Source organism: Mus caroli, unplaced genomic scaffold, assembly GCF_978045245.1.
Source record: "Mus caroli unplaced genomic scaffold, Mus_caroli_1 scaffold_6, whole genome shotgun sequence".
Taxonomy (NCBI): domain Eukaryota; kingdom Metazoa; phylum Chordata; class Mammalia; order Rodentia; family Muridae; genus Mus; species Mus caroli.
In genome coordinates, this window is record NW_028227261.1 from 100,662,006 (window position 1) to 100,681,549 (window position 19,544).

Below are 19,544 nucleotides of genomic sequence, written 5' to 3' on the forward strand. Positions count from 1 at the left end.
ATCTCTGTAGTTACAGCTTTCCCACTGAAAGAAGGGGAAAAATAGCCCACCGCATTGTCAGCAAGTCCACGTCGCAGCCCCTATTTTTAATCTCCAAGGTATAACGTTTTAGGCAAAGACCGTTTTTATGCTGACTTTGTCATGAACTCTGTTAAGGAGCAATATAAGGAAAGAAAATGTGGAAGGTGAATGGAAGAGAGTAGGGAGACAAAAAGTAGAGACAAAAAGAGGAGAGAGAGAGAGATGTCTTCTGGAATGGCTAGAAACACAGGGTTGTTGGGTTTTGTGTGTGTGTGTTTTGGTTTGGTTTGGTTTTTGTTAATTTTTTTAATGAATGAATTCATGGCTTCTGATCCAGTCAGGCAGACACCTACTCTTCATTAGCCAGTATTTATGCTGCCAGATTGGACTTTCATATGGAAGCCTGAAGCAGCAATGATACAGATGGCAGGAAATCTCTCCGGAGATTGATAACGATGAAGAAAGATGCCACATTAAGTCAGAAGGTGCCACTGTCAACATCCCAGCTCAGAGAGGAGGATTTCTAACTAGCACTCTGCTCTTAGGGCTGTTTTTCATCGAACTTCAACTAAAATTCGCCCCGTACCCCCCTCCCCCGCCCCCGGAAGTTCATAGCCCCACCCCTTTCACATTCACTGCCCTCTCTTTTTAGTGGGTTGACTGACTAACTCCACCCCTTCGCTCCGCCCCCAGGTGCTTACCCTTTGCCTTCTTAAGGTGGTTGAGATCCTGGCTGCCAAGCTGACCTGAGGTGGGGGAAGGGAGCCGAGGAGAAGGTCTTTTAGTCCACATTTTCTTTAACAAAGACACCACTGTGCAAAGGTCCCTTGGGAAACCTGAATGGTATTTATTGTTACGCCGAAAGCCCTCTGTGCATCTGCTACCTCTCAAGACAAACACTGTGTTCATAAAACCAGACCCCTGCCTCTGAGGCCTTGGAGAAAGGCTGGTCTCCAGGGTGCAGGAATGAGGGCTTGGGAAAGTCAACACTGCTGGAGGGTCTGCAGAGGGAAGCTCTGGGGTGAGAAGGAGGGCCTGCTGACTACCTACTCCACAAAGGTAGGTACTGATGGGAGACTCCCTGTGTAGCCTTGGCATAGCCAGTTTCTCCTTCAAGAAACACATAGGTCTTTCTCTAAGACCCTGGAGCTTTTATACTACAGGCGAAGAGAAGACTCTGAGACAGTTTTATAAAAATGAAGAGAACAGTATTTCATCTTGATGTTCAGTTCTCTTAGTCCTGGCCACTGACTTTATAGATTGTCTCCAAACTTGAGGACGGCTCTTCTGAATGTTTTTCCAGAGATGCAGATTTGGGTCCTCAGTCTTGTCCAATCATTAGTTAAAGGATCCTGACCACCTTCCCGATCATCATTTTAATCTGCCTTATGTCAAAATTTGGTTGAGTCAATCTATCAAGCATCCTCCTCCTGTTTCCCTTTGCATCTTCCCATCCACTGGCTTGGGTATCAGTTCCTACTTTGTTCTTGTTGGAAGCAGAGTTGAACCCCAGTCTCTCTCCTCCGACCATCCATGAGACCTCACTGTACTGGGTTCTCGACTTATGACCATGCCCCTCATTGAATAATGTCTTTAACAAGCATCATGACTGTCCTTTTCTTTCACACCCCAAATATATCTCAGGCATTCAAACAGAGAATGAGCTCTCCAGTTGCTGTGAGCATCCCAGTCTCCCTGGGTAACAATATGACACCAAAGAAGAATGGATAAAGGCTCTCAAGCCCCGTTCACATAACATGCTTCCTCCCCCCCCCCCCCCAACTCAGTCATCCAGGGCAACAGACAAAACATGACATGATGGGACTTGCAAAGCGAGCAAGTTTGGAAATTTTGGCTCTTCTCACCCTACTCGAATGATATATGATCCAAGTCCGACCTAGAAAATGCAAGCTGGGAAACAAGAGAAGACCCTGTCAAGGGCCCCTGTGCAGCAATATCCGTGGATAATCATTTAATTAGCTTCCCACACTTGCAGGAACTTCAGTCTATTTAAGACGCACTCAGCAGTTCCTCCTGGACTAGGCCAACCCTCGTGGAGCTTGGACCCAGAATGCCTTCCACCTGGGATGGATATTTGGAGAGTCTTAATTGAAGGAAATTCCTATTTTTATGTCGAGATGATGTACCATCAGCATTTCCTCACCCACAAAAATACACAGAGGGGCAACTAGTTCAAATAACTGGTTTAAATCCGTAAATTGCAGCATTGCTTCAAGTTACTTTTAAGGTCGTTCTGTGTCTATGGATAAGTTAGATGGCATCATAAAATTTTTAGAGCTAATGCAGTTGTTATACAGTTGGTTCATCTCATCAGTCAAGATAGGTCTAAGGCTCCCCCTTCTCCCTCTTTCTTCTGATTGTCCTTGAGACCTGGGGGAGAATGACTGCTCTCTCAGCAGACCTGCCATGACTGTATCCTCCCCTTCCAGGATGCAAGGTCTTACATCTTTGGTTTTCTTTTCTCTGGTGAGAGACAGGATTGCTAAATAGGGTTAATTTCTTCATTTGGTTGTGTTTCTGTTGTGTAGCCTGATCATCTCCTTCCTCTCTCTCTCTCTCTCTCTCTCTCTCTCTCTCTCTCTCTCTTTGTATTTCTTCTAGAAGCTTTGCTCTTTAGTGACCTTCTCAAGCCATTTCATTAAATGCCCTCTGCCTTGGTAAATTACAGTACTTTGAAGCCTTGGAGTTTAGCATATAAAAAAGCAAGCGCCTCTGTATACTGCCCTGGGATAAGGTGTGATGAAAATCCCATACAAGCTGAACGGTACTTCCTAATCAAATGGGAGTAACAGATGGCTGCTGGAGCAAACCATCACAATGGAAATATCTGCAGTTCTCATGGTAACGGAATCTGCCAGGTCTGAGGGATTTGCTGTTTTCAGGACATCTGAGCTGCAATCTCTTTCGAGCTGTCTAGCAGTCTCCCTTTCGCTCTTGTGCTCTCTCTCTCTCTCTCTCTCTCTCTCTCTCTCTCTCTCTCTCTCTCTCTCTCTCTCTCAGCATGATGGGGATAGAGTTGAAAGGTGGAGTCTGATTTTGCATTCCAGCTGTGATTAAAGACACAGGCATACATCCCCAGAGATAATGTGCTGCATATTCATTATGCTATCTAGAACCTCTTTAGCCACTGGGACACAACCGTCACACAATTACAATATGCCTTCTTCAGGAGTGAAAGGGGGGCGGGGGTTGGGATGGAGAAGATCAGAGAATGGCAGCCAGGGAGAGTATGAGGAATTAAGATGCATGAGACGTACCTTGTAATAAAGATATGGAGCCATATTAAAAGTAGCAGTTGTTTCTATTCTGTGGCCACATGTCAAGATGACTTAACAGAGCAGGATAAAACATCTAGCCTGGGGGAGGGGGCAGAGAATACAGGATATATCGGATTTCCAAATCATAGCGTAGACTAAGTGGAAAGTAAACAACAGATAAGCAGGCATGTACCTTCCTGATGAGTAAACACATATGGAAGATTTCGTGACACTCCGTAGTCAGAAAGGACACCCATCTCAAGGAAGAGGTTCGCATGTAGGCACCAAGCTTTCCTTCTGAGCCTAAGGTTCGGGTCTAAACCCACAGGACTCTATCAGAAGGACTTGGTGTGGGGGTTTTCCCATGATTTTTTTCCCTTCATGTTATTCGTAGCCTCCCAATTTTACAGCCGTGCACGGAAAGAGGGAAAATAATCAGCCACAATTCTATATTATTAAAGTCTTTTCTCCAAATCCCTATCGATTTAAAGAAATAAGGAAAAGTATACTGCCTTCTTTGCTACGGTACCTGCCAGCAAATATACATGCGCGCAAGCTGACACACAGGGTTGATTCACAGCTGCCTTGGTCCCTTGGGTCTTTGAGTTTGAAGATCAGACAACATATAAGAATTCAGTCATGACTCAAAATGGAAACAAAGACGACCATTCTTAGCCATGCCAGCCAGCTACAGGGAATGAAAAACTACAGGCTGAGGCCGAAGCCCCCTAGGACGCTTCCCCACCCCATTGTCCTTGAGGGCACTACTGTTAAATACATATGACAGCCAAAGAGATGAGGAGAATAGTTGCCACAGAGCAATGATTGGATCTCCCTTTTCATGAGCTAGAATAGCCAGAACCATGTAAGCCAGTGAAGTAGCACTTGAGAAGGGGCCCTGGGAGGCGCCATTGTCTCCCTCTCATTTGGTGTCTGGAGAACATATTATATAATATAACCTTTCTCCCAAGCCTGTCCTGCTTTGACTGGGAACTTCTTCCTTTAGAAGCCTGCGGATAACAACTTGTGGATGGCAATCTCCTTAACAAGCCGGATTAGTTAGTTTAAAGCGATGAGCTGAGGCCATTTGTGCAGATGCTAATCAAAAAAAAAAAAAAAAAAAAGAAGAAGAAGAAAGAAAAGGGGTGGGGGGCGGGGTTAGAAAAAGCTTCATGCACCTCCCTCTCTTGTAAGTATAATATAGACAGAAGAGCGTGTCCCCAGGCCACATATCTGTGAGAGCTGGACTTACAGGCACACAGAGGTCTTCCGGGCTCTAGGGTTAGAAGGAAGGGAAGGTTACCATGAGGCTTGTGGTTCTAAAAGCATAGCCATCCCAGGACTGTCTGAAACATTTCCTTTCTTGGATGCTGTTCTTCATTTGTTTCCTAGGAGGGCTTTGACTTTCCAGCTCCTAGCACAGAACCTGGCACACAGAAGGGGTCATATGTTAAATCTTTGATGGAGGACGGAATTTGCTTGAGGAGTGGCTACAAAAGGAAAGAGGTCAAAAGAAATGCTCGTGTCAAAAGCAAACAAATCTGACACATATGTAGTGGTCCCATTTTTCCTTTCCACAGTAAGAGCAAAACAAAAATTGCACTAAACACAGCAGTCAGCATATCTGGAAAGATGCTCTGTGTCTGCCGAGATCAATGGCCAGACTGATTATTAATGTCCAACCACAAAAGGCACTCCATAACACACACAGGAGAGAGAGAGAGAGAAAGAGAGAGAGAGAGAGAGAGAGAGAGAGAGAGAGAGAGAGAGAGAGAGAGAGAGAGAGAGAGAAAAGCAGCCCAGCTGATGATTCAAGCTCAGGGTCCTGCAGAAAACTTAATGCCATTAAATAAAATTAACAATAATCTGCCATTTCATCAGCTTCTCTGAGAGGTCCCTTTTTTTTTGCCTCAATAGGAAGCTGACTCACTCAGGGGGGAAAAAACAGTTTTCTCTAAAACTTTCTAAGAAGAATATAATACGCATCTTATTACATATGAATCTGTGTGGATAATCAGCATGAAAGGAAAAAAAAAAAACCCAAGTTGCTAAAGAGACATTCAGAGTGTGTGGCACACTAACAGCTGAGCGTGCACATGTGTGCACACAAGCAGGCTCCAGCGCCTTCTGAGGAATTTAACTGCCTTCAGGGTACACGCATTTGTTTTAAGGATTCTCTAAGCCAAATGCTTTCTGGCACGCTGGCCTCCTAAGAAGCTGCGGAAGCCTGCTGAGATAATTCAGTCAGAAACATTCAACTGCCCTAGACACTGGAGAAAGGTAAGACTTGGGAAAAGTTGTTTAAAAAGCAAAACACAAAGGCAGGCTGTCTGGGCAACTCTCATTCCTCACCCAGGTTGCAGGAGATTTCATTTCACATAGGAAGGTTGGATCCAACTTCAGAAACGTACAGATATCAGCTTCGGAACCATCCGTCTTTTACAGACAGACTAAGCTCTTCTCCATATCCAGCCCATGTGACTTCTTGGCCACCGAGATTTTGTAGCTGTGTACAGTCGATGGATCTTTCCTTTTTCTACACACCTGTCATCTAGGACTGAGGGGCAGAATTTTTGTAAACACAGTGTTTGAATCAACTCGTTCTGTTTTGTTTCGTTTTAAACTTCTTTCCTCGTTCCTTGGAGTCTTCACAGCCAGATTAGAATGATGAGAGTCGGGGTTTTTTTTTTCCCCAAAGAGTTTCTTCACTCTCAGCCCTCTCCAGAAAAGACCCTCAAGAACGGATCCAGAATATTTTGTCACAAATAAGCTCAGCTGGCCTAAGTAGAACCCTACTGTACACCACACACTGGCAACATACTGAGGAACTGAAAAAAAACCAAACAGGTGCTGTCATGCCCTCAGTGAGTATCCAGTCAAGCTGTGGGCATTAAAACAAAAATACAGTTGGGTGTGGAGCATGTGCCTTCAACCCTAGCACTGGGAGGCAGAGGCAGGGGTAGGAAGAGAATAACACTGAGGAAGGTTATCCAAGATCTCTGACATCAAAAGCAAGTTCGTTATTTTAGTGTTCCATCAAACATGTAAAACTTGATGGGTTTTGAAAGATTGTATGTAAAATGTCAACAAGTATAAACAAGGACATTCTAAATAAAAGACTGCTATTAATACTGAGTACCAGTATTGGCACCCAAAGAGTCTTGACCCTGAGAAGAAGAAACTAAACTGAGATAGATCTAAAACTGACATCACCTTAGAGGAAATGCCACTGAATCCCACAAGCATTTGGGACCACTGAGCATCATCAAGCAAAGGAACCTCATAACTAGAAACTATGGTTCCACTAAGTTCCCTAAGACATGAAGTGTCTGTTGGCTAAATAACAATCCAAGAGTGTATTAGTAGTGGACAGTTCAGGGGGCAATCTGACTTCCACAAAGTGCCCTTTGACTTCTGAGAAAATGTGACTCTTTAAGAGTCAAAACGAAAAAAATAAATAAATAAATAAATAAATAAATAAATAAATAAATAAATAAAATAAAATAAAATAAAAAGAGTCAAAACAGCCAGCTGTAGAACCAGTCCTATTTTTCAATGCTTTTGGAAATAAATAAACCTTTCTATTTCAATATTTGGCATTGTGACAAGACCTGAGAGGAACTAGAGAGATAATTAATAAGGGCATGAGAGGAAAGTGCAATTAAAAATGGCAAAGACTACCCTGCAAATAAGTGGCTCATCCTGAGAAAGATTTCTACTGTGATCTCTAGCCTCAGACTGAAATCTAATCACTCTGAATGCCTCATTTAAACATTATGGGATTGAGGAGACCCATCATGGCTCCTGGCCTCAAAATTACACAGGAAGCAAGACTATAGTCTGACCTCACTTTTCTGTTGGTTTAAATCAACCAAAGCAGCACAGCTTAGTTCTGATTGGCAGAACGCTCCCTCACCTCAAGTTCAAATGTTGTCCCTCCATTTCTCATCCAGGAGAGTTTAGATAGATTCTATAGACTCTAGCGACTCAAGAAAATTCCTTACTAGAGAGTTTAAAAACAAAACCAAACTGAGAGATTTCTCCTAGAAAACAAAAACAAAACAAAAAAACAAACAACAAAAAACAAAGGTAAATTCTCTTCGTCTAACTAACTAAGAGCCTGTGGTGGAAGACTTTGCTGGAGCAGACCTGAAGGCAGAAGTCCCACCTAGCTTGGTGATTCCTGACCTGATGGAGTTCACAAAGCCTCTTTCAATTGTGGAGGTTTTCCATCTAAATACAGTCCACGTTTGCCACCCATAGAACTTTTGGCTTCTGAATCTTTTACATTGCGTGAGTCATCACTAAATCACTTCCTGCAACTTGGTGTCATAACTCAATGCACAGCTTAGGAAGATGGGGTCACAGGGACACACATCTCCTGAAAGGGAGCTCATGCCCTGGGCTGCAGTAAGGGCTACAGTAAGTGGCGATTTAATTGGATACAGTGTGTTCTGCTATTGTTGCAACATGGAAATCAGTTATTTTAAAAGTAGCTGGTGACAATTGCCAGCTCAGCAGGCACAGTGGTCAGAGAAGAGTCTAATTCCAATTACTGCTGGAAACAGAATCGCTTATATTCTAGATGTTTGTGAATAGCATCATTGTTTTAATTACCGTCGTCATCATCATCATCATCATCGATGTTGTTCACTGTATTTTTCCAATGTTCTTAAAAAGGGACAGCGGTCACAAAAGTCCATTTCATATTTCCTGAGTTCTCTTGCACTTAGATTAAAGGGGGTCGCTGAAATGAAAATAAGAGAAATTCTTTGACATCTCATTCCTGATGCGTTAGTCAGGGCTGGAAAGATGACTCAGCAGTTAAGAGCTCTGGTTGTTCTTCCAGAGGACCCAAGTTCAATCCCCAGCGCCCATATGGCTGCTCACCATTCTCTGTAGCTCCAGCTCCAGGCCATCGGACACCCTTTTCTGTCTTCAGTGGACACCAGCTACACACACACACACACACACACATGCAAGTAAGTATCCATGCCCGTGTGATAATTTTTTAATTAAAAATATACTTGACTCATCAATCTTGAAATCCAGATTAATACATGATGTGTTTTTATTGCAGTGCCCCTGTGCTCTTCCACTTAAGTATGGTCTTCAGCTACACGTCACGACAGTAGTAGAGAGTATACAGCCCATAAAACTTTACATGTTACTGAGTGGTCCTTGTTTTGCCAACCCCTTCTTTAAATTATCATCATCATCATCATCACCGTCGTGTTTATCAACATCATACTCTCCATTTGCAGAAGGCTTGGAGAGTCTGTGCGCTTGGACCCATGTCTCGTACTAACACTTTTCTGATATACAAGTGAGATAACTGAAGAACCAGAGACACCTCAGCAGAAGTTGCTTCTCCATGGGAAATTCAGATCAGACACTCTCTCTACTATGGGATCCTTGGTGTTAGCATTTTGTCTAAGCTCTGCTCCACAGTTACCTGGCAACTGCCAGGTGTGCCTGACCCACTATCAAAGGGGATGCTCGCCCCCTCCACTCTCTCTTGCTCTCTTTCCTTATTGCTCCCGCTCTGTCTTCTCTTCCCTTCCCCTCCTCTCCTCTCTCTCTCCACGTGCTCATGGCTGGCTTCTACTCTTCTCTCTCTCTCTCTCTCTCTCTCTCTCTCTGTCTGTCTCTCTCCTTCCTTTCTCTGTCTACTACCATCTCAACTCCCCTCCCCATGCCCTGAATAAACTCTATTCTATACTATGCTGTCCTGTGGCTGGTCCCTCAGGGGGAAGAGATGCCTCAGCATGGGCCCACAGAGGCACTCCCTGCCCCCACACCTGACTGCACCTCCACCAAACACATTCCTTCTCTCTTTGTCTTTTTATAAAACACAATACTTGGAGTAAGGGTGTAACTTTGTATGGAGTGGGAAGACCAGCTCCTGGTTGTTGGTAAGAATAAGAGGACTTGTGCTTGACCTAGAGAATCGACACTTAATTAAGAAATGACAGGGGTTGTCAATGCTTACTAAAACACCTTGGGTAAAATATCTGTAACTGCACGTATTCCCAAGCATGGAGACTAGAAACATTTAAATGGGGAGACAACAACGTGGAAATGTAACATGAGTGGCCCTGTAGACACTGTAGTAGCTGAGAACGTGGTAGAAATAATTTAGAACCTACTTAGGCTTATACCTGAGTTCAAATCCTGTGTATCTTCGGGAAGTTTTCTTAGGGTCTTTAAACTTTAATTGCTTGGTCTACAAAGCAGGAATACTTGCTGATAACTAAGACTTCTTCTTTGTAGTTGATGTAGAATGTACATGAGATCACTTCTGAAGCCTGGCATTGTGTGGCAGGGTTCTGCAGAGGGTTGTTCGATCAACCCCTTCTTTAAATCATCAGCATCATGTTTATCAACATGGTCTACATACATGCTTGATAGTGTGTTAGACTTCAAAAGAAAAAGAGAGACAAAAATGTCTTTCCTAGGAAAGCTAATTTAAGTGTCCTTAGTAAACAGAGATAATGCCCCTAAATATTATTTGATGCTATATTTAACTTGCCTTTAAATATTATTCTTAAAATACTAGTGCTTGGATATTTATATTACTCTAAAACTCTCTAAAATGAACACAGGATCTGTATATGGTGGTAAGTGCTGCCAAGGTGGCAAGACTTGGCATCACCCAAGGTATCCATCACTATAAGGAGGGATTATGCCGACTGGGTTCATTGAGATGGACAGACTCACTCTGAAAGTGACTGCCACCATTTCTTGGGCTTGTGTCATCAATGGAATAAGAAGAATACAGTGCCAAGTGTGATGGTGCACACCTTTAGTCATCCTTGCGTCCCAGAGGCAGAAGCAGGTGGATCTATGTGAGCTCAAGTACAGCCTGGTCTACATAGAGAGTTGCAGGCCAACCACAGCTATACAACAAGATCCTGTCTAAAAAGAAAGGAAACAGACAGAGACACAGAGAGACACAGAGACAGACAGACAGACAGACAGACAGACCGAGCAGGTAAACATAAGCACTTATCTTTCTCTGCTTTCTGAATATGGATACAGTGTGGCTGGCAGCATCCAGTTCCTGCTGCTTTGAATTCCTTATCAAGCTGGACTATCACCCCTAAAACGGTGAGCTCAGATAAGCCCTTTTCCCCTGAAGTTGTGTTTGTCAGAGCATTTTATCACAGCAATAGATAAAATAACTAAGACAGTGGGTATGTGTGGAGTACAGTATAAAGATTTGGCTTTTGCCTGCTTTATAGGCAAAGAAAGTGAGGTCATATCTAGAGTCCAATAATTAGCACATCACACCAAGACTGGTTGTTGTACAGGTGTGCTTAGTACCTACTTGGCACTTAGCCCCGAACATTTAGCATCTGTCCGCACTCGACCTAGGGCACTTAGGATTACCTTGGACTTCTTGTAAAGGTCTTTTCATAAGTCGATCCTGAAACATGGGGAAGGCAAGGACCTCAGAAAGCCACCGTGAAAGGAGTGAAAGCAGGAGCAGAAGACTCTGAGAAGGAAAGCGACACACCCAGGAAAGCAAGACTCCAGAGGAGGGATGAGGCTTGAGCTTCGGCACTCAGCTCCATGCAGTGTGCCTTTAAAAAAAGACCGTGTCTACACTTCTCTATTGCTTACTATCTGAAGCTAAGCCAGAGGGATGTACAGAGTGAGATCTTTGTCTTCGTTCAGGAAGGGTACAGGATAAAGACTCGGTGCCAGTAATCTTCCTTGGATTAATGGTTTCTCTTTTATCTGCAGTATTTCTGCTCAGATGTCTTTTCTCTGAATGAGTCAGAGGAATGCAAATGCTTGGTGCAGTCTGCCTGAAATATTTAAATCCAGTTTTGCAATGTTTTGCAGGTTTGGAGGGGGAAATTACACACACACACATACACACACACACACACACACACACACTCACGATGAAATGACAGATGAGAATTACAGACACCGCAGCCAGCAATACAAAAATGTGGTATTTCAATCTGACAACAAACTCATTTTTCTTTTTCCATTTCTTTGTTTCTCCAGATCAACATTTCGATGCCTCGTGAGAGGGGAAGGAATCTGCGACATTCTTTTGTGAGACCCGGAATCTCATCAAGAATGTATCTGACTACATGGGAAGGAGCTATTTTATTTTGTCTCCCGAACGACAAGCTTTCATTCTGCCTTGGACACATCCCTCCAGAAAGCATTCTCCACACCCTCATAGAGCTGGGCAGTTGGACATGATTTGTGCTCGTCTTCTGACTCCTCTTTATTCTCTTTATTCTCTGGCTCAGGCATGGGCTTGCAGGCAGAGTCTCACAAGGAAACCTGAATGGCATTAATATTCAAATCCTCTGGCTTGGTCTGCAGTGGCCTGATGGAGCTTGCACAGGGCAGACACTGGGAGGGAACAAATCTTGAGGAATGCAGCAGGGTAAATTGGGATTTAGCTTCCCTCTCCGTGTGCAGTACTTAACGTGAAGGCCTTATAATGAAAGGTCCCTTCCAAAGGCTTTTATGGCTGCAAGAAAGAGCTCCTACAATGTGATCCCAAGGACAGAAGGAGGCTTTCTCGTTTGCCTTTCCACCTCGTGTGAAAGAATAAGCTCATGCCTTCAGGACAAAGGTTTCTTTAAACAACAAAGTGAAATGCTTTCAACGTCCATGAACATCTCCCAACATCAATGAGATTGTTGTTCACAGATGGAAAAGGGGAGGGGAAAAAATGTTGGGCATGAACAATTGGTCAATACGGCATTGCCCTCACAACCATAAAGACAGCATCTGAAATGTGAAACTTCTCTCCCTCCTATTAAATTAGGATTGATGACTTCTCAGGGATGTTCAGCATCCTTTGACTTTGCTTAAATAATTTATAACCCTTCTCCATGTCATGGTTTCTGGTATTTTCTTTTTCCAAGCCTATACCTGAATTAAATCTGGGAAAGTCTTAACACAGAGCACAAAATACTTGTTTTTTTTTTCTCAGAGACTTCTCACAAACTGGCTCTTTCAGAAGAGAGCATTGAGTATTCACTGACACCTAAACTGGGGCAGGTATGATGCCGGAGGCACAGAGATGGTGAGCGCACCCTTGCTTTAAGAGAGCTAATGCCTGGCAGAGAAGAAGAAATCAGTAGCCAGAATTTAGTCCAGCAAATGCCAGAGAAGATGAGTGGACCAGCCAGGAGAACTGGGCAGTTGTTTGTTTTTAATTGCTATTTGAACTGAGCCTTAAAGAGAGTAACCATTGAAGGAATGGACACAAGAATGAAAAATAAAATAAAAATTTATAAAAAACAATGAGGGATGACAGCTGAGGTCACAGATCTCTGGACAGACAATGAACTATATGTCTTGAAATACAACTGCCTCCAGGAACAAAAAAGTGTGTTGACTTTCCTAGACCATATGACTTTGGGTTTCTGTTACCTAATCCCGCTACTGATCATGAGCTGATATCACCTGAGGGCCTTTTTTAGAAATAAGAACAATCAGACTCCAGTCTTTTCATGAAAAGTGTTGTGGCCCTAACATCTGCATTATAGCCATCTCCTTCCACAATTCCCTCTCCAGAAAACTATTCAGGAAATAAAATTCTCATAGCATCCTGTAGCTGCAGACATGAATCCAGGAGTTCAGTGGATTACCAATTACAAGCAATTAAAGAAGTTAAGAGGTGACAGGAAGGGAATAATGCCTTTAATGACAAGGCAGTCAGGGTCTCTGCTTTGTAGAGGGATATCATCTCTCTGATACAGGAATCCACTCACTTGGAAGGGCCCCTTTAGCTCCTATGAATTGTGTAGACCTGAAGAACAGTTGCAGTACAGAATAGAATCCCACTGTGAGTAGCTACAATTTACTCACTGTGTGCTCTTAGGGAATCAAAGCCTGTTACACCAACCTGCCTTTAAACCGTCATCTATGCTATGGACAGTTTTTACACCTACGAGTACATCCTACCCCACCTCTTACAGCTAGGGCAGTCTGCAACAATAGAAGGGTATCCCGGGTATACATTTAAATGAGGTGGAGACTCATTTACTCTCTAAAATGATTCTAAGGTTCTGCATCACACCGTGTGAAAAATGACTAAGTCCACTCATGCATGGGACAGGATAATTCCGGCCAAGTTGACGCTGACAGTATTTAAAAACGATGATGAAGGAGACTGGCCTTGGCGACGCCATTTAATCGTCACCCTGAGTGACAAAGAAACACACTTCCTTCTCCCGCTCATTTATCTCGCAGCTTGGTGGTTTATGAGATGGGGGCAAGTGTCTTGAGAATGGGAAAGAGAAAGGGTGGGAAGGGACAATGTGTGTAAGTGAACAAGTGAGAGAAAGACAGAGGGAAGGAGATGGGTTGAAAAGGGAGATGCAAAGGGGGAGAAACAGAGAAAGACAGGGAAAGCGACGGAACAGAGGGGGATAATGGGACACGGAGGAAAAACGCGGGACAACTAAGATTATCTCAGATGACTCTTAAATATTAAACAAAGAATACTTTAGTAAGCTCCTAGAATGGGCTTGTTTTTAGACTCATTCAAGAAATCTTCAGGGTTTCCAAGTTTCACCCAGAGGGATTAGGCAAGTCAGCCCAGAATTTCTTGTTAAAAGCTTAAGGGCTCAATTCCTGTGAATATCCAAGGAAGTGTCTCATCCAAACAGGTATCAGGTTCCATACTAGAGAAGCAAACAGGTCCCAGAGCACAACCGATTCTTCTCACTCAGGCAAAGTGCCCTCTGAATCCTCTTCATCATGGAGAGGGAAGGAGGCTCTCCCTAGTGGGGCAGTTCTCTAGCCCTCTAGGTGGGTCCACAAGCCTCCTCCATAGCAGTGACTGCTTGGTGGGGTCAGTGTGTAGACTACATTCCTGTGTGGCTTTGGAACATGGGCTTGGGAAGGGAATCCAAGCTAATTTCAGCATGTGTAAAGCTGGCAGATTCCATTAGTGATTGTGACTCCAGAGCAAAGCGATAAAGCCGCTGGATGCAGGGTCTCAGAACTGAATGTCCAAACTCGAATCTGTGATGTAGAACTTCAATTCTATCAACTCTTGGTGTCAATCTCTCTCTCTCTCTCTCTCCCTCTCCCTCTCCCTCTCTCGCTCTCTCACTCTCTCGCTCTCTCGCTCTTTCTCTCTCTCCTTTCTCCCCTGGCAGAAATTTTAAAGAATAAACTGATCATGGGTTTCCCCCCCCCCTTTTCTGGATTTCTCATTCTTCCTTTCCTTTCTTCCTCTTTGAGACATACTATACGAGGGAGAAGGAAGGGCATTTAGAATCGATGTGTCAGTTACCCCTTGCCTAGGCTTCCTGCCTAGAGTCCATCGGGTGAGGCAGCTGGTCTCCCGGCTCCATCAGGAAGCACAGGGCAATGAATGCTGTGTTCGGCTTGCTCTCTCCAGTCCATGCAATCTGGGTCCTCAGCTCATGGACTGTAACACCATAGATCTTCCCATCTCTCTTAACCCTATCCCCTCCCTCACATATCCAGATGCTTGTCTCTTAGATGATATTAAAGCCTGTCAGGTAGGCACTTAGCACTAACCAGGACAATCACCGTTTCTGTCTTTTACCCTGGTGGACTGGGGAAAAATGAATCATAGACAAGCCTTCATTGACAGTCCCACCAAAAGCCACAGCACAATTCCCAAAATAACCAAACAAGACAAAACGACTGCCCATTTCCCTAAATGTCAAGCCCTAGGAAGTCACCTCCCACCTTTATGAAAAGACATCTCAACTACCACTTTGAAAAAGGCATTGAAGTTAGTACTTAAAAGTTGTGGTTATAGTTGAGATACCCCAATTCAATACATCTATAGACTATGTGCATTCAAAACAACCAAAATAAATTATGTGTGCTGCCAAATCCTATCATGTAATATACACTGTGTTTATTATAAAATAATACTTTGTGTTTCTATTTATAAAATGTTTTTATTAAAAAACATATCATTTTATAAGGTAAAATTTATATTACTCAGGATATGAAGAGCTAATAACTAGAGCCACTAGTTTCGTTCTTCTCTCTCCCTCTCCCTTTCCTTCCCCCCCCCCTTCTCTCTTTTTAACAAAAGGCAAGATTTCATGCCAAGGTAACACAGTTCAGTTACCATAATAATACCCTTCCCTGAACAATGTCAGGAAAAGTATAACACAGGCACTCGGAGTTTCGCCAGAGTCCTTGGTTGTCTTTGGCCAGGAGCTCCTAAGCAGCACTTGTCAGCTGAATGTCCAAGCCAGAGTTGCCGTGATCAATGGAAGAAACTATAAGGCCGACTGAAGTACATAGAGAACAGAGTGGAATTGTATAGCTCATTCTGTACACTGCTGATCTTCCATGCAAATATCTCGTGACATAAACATCTCTGCCCATTATCCATTTTACAGATCAGGAAAATGAAGCTCTGAGAATCACCTTGCTACTATAATTGTAAAACTATAATAAAAAGGAAAATCACAGGAGGTATATTAGTGTTTTGTGCATCCCATGTTAACCTTTGAGAAACTGCTATGATAATAACTAGTTTTCTCATTGGCTGCCTAAAATATTGCTTTTTATCAATTTTATATATTACATTTTGCAAAAGGTTTACATAAGTTTTTTAAAAACCACTTTAGCTAAACTGTTGCTCTAGGGTATATATGTTCCCCATGGAGAGGAGGGGCCGTGTAACTCCCAAAGGTTAAAAATTTTGGATCTTGAAAGCCAGAAAATTTAGATATTACAGTGGTAATCTCTTTCCTTCCCAGGGTCAGGAACACCATCGTGTATCCAGTATTTCTGTGGTGTTAAATTTTCACCGTGTTGAGAGGGACTAGGAAATAATATTTTAAAAGGCTTTTTATAAGGAGAAATGATGAAAGCAAGCCGAGCAACATGCTCTAAGGCGTTAGAAACCAGAGAACTCAAGACAGAGAAAGAAGAAAGCTTGAGTCTCATGCACCCAGAGAAGCCCAGTGACAGAACTCTCAGTCCGTGAGGTCTCTGTGGACTCCACGCCTACTGAATAAGCCTGGCTTGCTTGTAGCGTTAGACATATCTACTCATAAGGACATTTACAAGCTCCAACCCCTTTGTTTCTGAGAAGGGACAGCATTCTGACCTTATTTTCATTTCACTGAAGGAAAGACTGAGATCACCCAGGGGCATAGTAGCATCTGTGGCAATCAGAACTCACTCCAGAGCAGCACCCTGAGCAGGGTCAGCACTCAGAAACTGCAGAGCAGACAAATAGAAGAAGGAGAGAGATTTGATTGGGAAGATCAGATGAAAGAATGTTTTAACCAACCACCACCTACTCCATACTGCTGACTGATAGGTCCAGAGAGAAAAAGAAACACACCTAAATAAATGTCTCCAGGTTAGGGAGCAAGCCCTTGGCGTCCCCTCTCACCTGACAGCCCCAGTTGAAAGGTAACTGAGTCAGGAGACAATGCAAGTGAGTTCTTCCTCTAGCTGACCCAACCACTCATAATGCCTTTGTTTGTTTGTCTTGCTTTCTTTAAAGCCCTTACAATACTCTGCACAGGGTACCATCTGCTGAAGCGGGATGAACAGGTAGCTTTAAAATGATGATAGCTCTGGGAAATGATAATCACCAGGTCATAGAAAGCTGCACTGCAGTGTATAAATAAGATAAGTAAAAGTGCTGAGGACTGCATGTTTGCTTTAATAAAATGTGTTTTCCCTTTTCGTGGAGAATGCCTTTCTCAAATGCCTGGGGAGAGAAGCTGAACCATAGACCAGAAATGCGCAGACAGTTCCAGAATCCAGCAATGAGGGTGGGATCAGAGGGGAGAGGGATGAAATATTACTTACTGAGACACAAAAGGAAAAAGGTTGGACCAGAGCCTTTGTGTTGAATTGCCAAAGCCATGGAATGCGATCAGAACTTCCAGGTCTAATTGTAAAGCTCCCCTCCGTGGAGGCCGAGATTCAGTGGTTAAAAAAAAGGGTTTGGCTTTTGGCACAGCTCTCGACTAGCTGCATGACCTTAGAAAACACAGTCTCTCAAAAAAAGGGGGTGGGGACAACAACTCACATGGATATAGGAGTGTTTTAATAAGTGGATGTCTGTTGTGGTAAATCTCCAACCCAAATATGCAATGAAAACATAACTCAGTTAATATGAATACAAGCTGTGTGCCTAGATGAGCAGATCTACCAGTATACCACCATCTTCCACATTTATGAGTCCTCTTATTGTGGTTTCTCCAGGCCACATGCTTCTGCTCCGCTTTACTTCCACCTCCTCTGTCATCCTCTCTCTCTCTCTCTCTCTCTCTCTCTCTCTCTCTCTCTCTCTCTCTCTCTCTCTCTCTCTCTCTCCACTTTCACCTCCACCTTTGCTTTTTCTGCCCAATCACTGGCTCTAGCCTTTATTTTACAAATTAAGGTGGGAAGCAGGTTTACAGGAAATCACCTGAGTGCTGACTCATTCCTTGTTGGTAGGCCCTCCCAGGAGAACAGAATTTGCATCAAATTACAAAAAGCCCCAGAGCTATCTGCAACAGATGTCTGTGATGTGTCCACTCTGCTGCTTGGTACACTTTTGGTGTTTGATGCTTGGTACTGATGAAAAGATAATGGTGATGCTGCTGCTGGTGGTCCATGGGTCTTCCCCAGAAAGCAGCTGCATGGCTCAGTCCTTAACACCTTCAGTAGCCTGAAAGCCATCATTCCCTATGAGATCTCTCACTGGAAAGCATAATTTATTGAGCAAGAATTTCCTACACAAAGTACTTCAGCCACTAAGAACCAAGTCTAAAAAATATGGGCAGCTTCTGAATATTAGCAAATATAGCACTTTTCCTGGGTTCTCTGAACAAAGTAGAGTTTTCAGTGATATGCAAGATGTCAAGCCTACAGGAAGATGCTCTCTTTCTCTACAACTATGGACACAGAGGGTGTACAGTTTCATCTTCCCAACAATTCTACAAGAAAATGAAATGAAAATGAACCAAAGCCCTTTCTTCAACTGAGGAAACATCTAACCCATGTTAGGAGCAACATGCAGGAAAACAGAAGTATCTCTTTGAAGAGCCAGTCCTTAAAACAGAAATTTCCATAGTCTTAATACTGAAAGACCCACAAAGTGAGGACTCCCCCATGTTCTGACTCAGGAGAGGCGACACCCCAAATCACTCACGAGAAATGGTCTTGATTCGAATTGCAAGAGGACTTTTATTTCAAGAGCACTCTCATGCCCATAGTCATACACCATGCAGGGGTAGAGGACCTGAAAAAATATAATGTAAAAGCAAAATTCTAGGCCTTTAGGCCCAGGCTTGAGAATGTGACCTCTATGACTCAATGCTCCAAGGTATGCTAATCATAAAACAGACAGCAACATTCCTCCACCCACCCACTTCCTGGGTTCAAGGAGTGTTCATTCAAAGAAAGTCACCCTGACCCACTCTGACCATTGCTGGAACCCGCTATGCAGATGGGCTATTGCTAGAGGCTCATTGTTACTGTCTTGACTTTCCACTTCCTTATGACTCTTAACTGGTATTTTTTGGTATTTTCCAACAATGCCCTTCCCACCTCCTTGAGTTGTGGTTTCTTCCTTTAAATATCCCCTTACCCAGCTACTCAGGGTGCCACAGTCCTCTACCCCTGCATGGTGTATGACTGTGGGCCTGAGAGTGCTCTTGAATAAAAGTCCTCTTGCAGTTTGCAGCAAGACCGTTTCTTGTGAGTGATTTGGGGTGTCGCTCTCCTGAGTCAGAACATGGGGGTGTTCTCACGTTGTGGGTCTTTCATTTGGTGCATTGGCTGGGAAACATGACCACCCCTCACACCCGAGAACTGACTTGGAGGTATGGGGATCCCTTCTTGTGTGCTGTGCATGCTGGCAGGTGTCTCTGTTCTGAGTGTTGTTTTCTGTTTTCTGAAATGAACGTGCGCTTGTTGTGTTGGTTTGTTTGTATCTCATCCTTTGTTTCTGAAGCACGGCGCAGCCTGAGTTTGGATCTGCCTGGGTTTAGTTTCTCTGGTTCTGGTCATCTAGGTGGAAGTGGACGACAGTGTTTGTACACAATGGGGTTTTCTGAAATGTGCGCGGTTTGTATTTGCAGTTGTCCTTTCGGGCCGCAAGAACTGGAGGACTGTGGTAGGCAGACATGCTAGAAGGACCACAAGCTGCTACCCTGGGAGACGCCCCAGAAGGTCTGAGGGAGCTCCAGGGATGCCTGGAGATTTCCCATCTGGGTGCCGAGTTGGAATCCCTTCTGGAGAGGAGAGATT

General features: G+C 43.6%; 1 long non-coding RNA gene across 1 annotated transcript in view; it reads right to left on the reverse strand.

The window, feature by feature from the left end:
- Positions 1–4,452: 4,452 nt before the first annotated feature.
- The window catches only part of LOC115030860 (uncharacterized), a 106,791-nt gene continuing 91,699 nt past the window's right edge, over positions 4,453–19,544 (reverse strand). Inside the window, exons 2-5 of the long non-coding RNA XR_003836429.2 lie at positions 8,190–8,251; positions 7,917–8,046; positions 5,652–5,856; positions 4,453–4,725 (exon numbers count right to left, since the gene is read on the reverse strand). This is a non-coding gene — a long non-coding RNA (uncharacterized LOC115030860). The remainder of the gene's footprint in view (positions 4,726–5,651; positions 5,857–7,916; positions 8,047–8,189; positions 8,252–19,544) is intronic.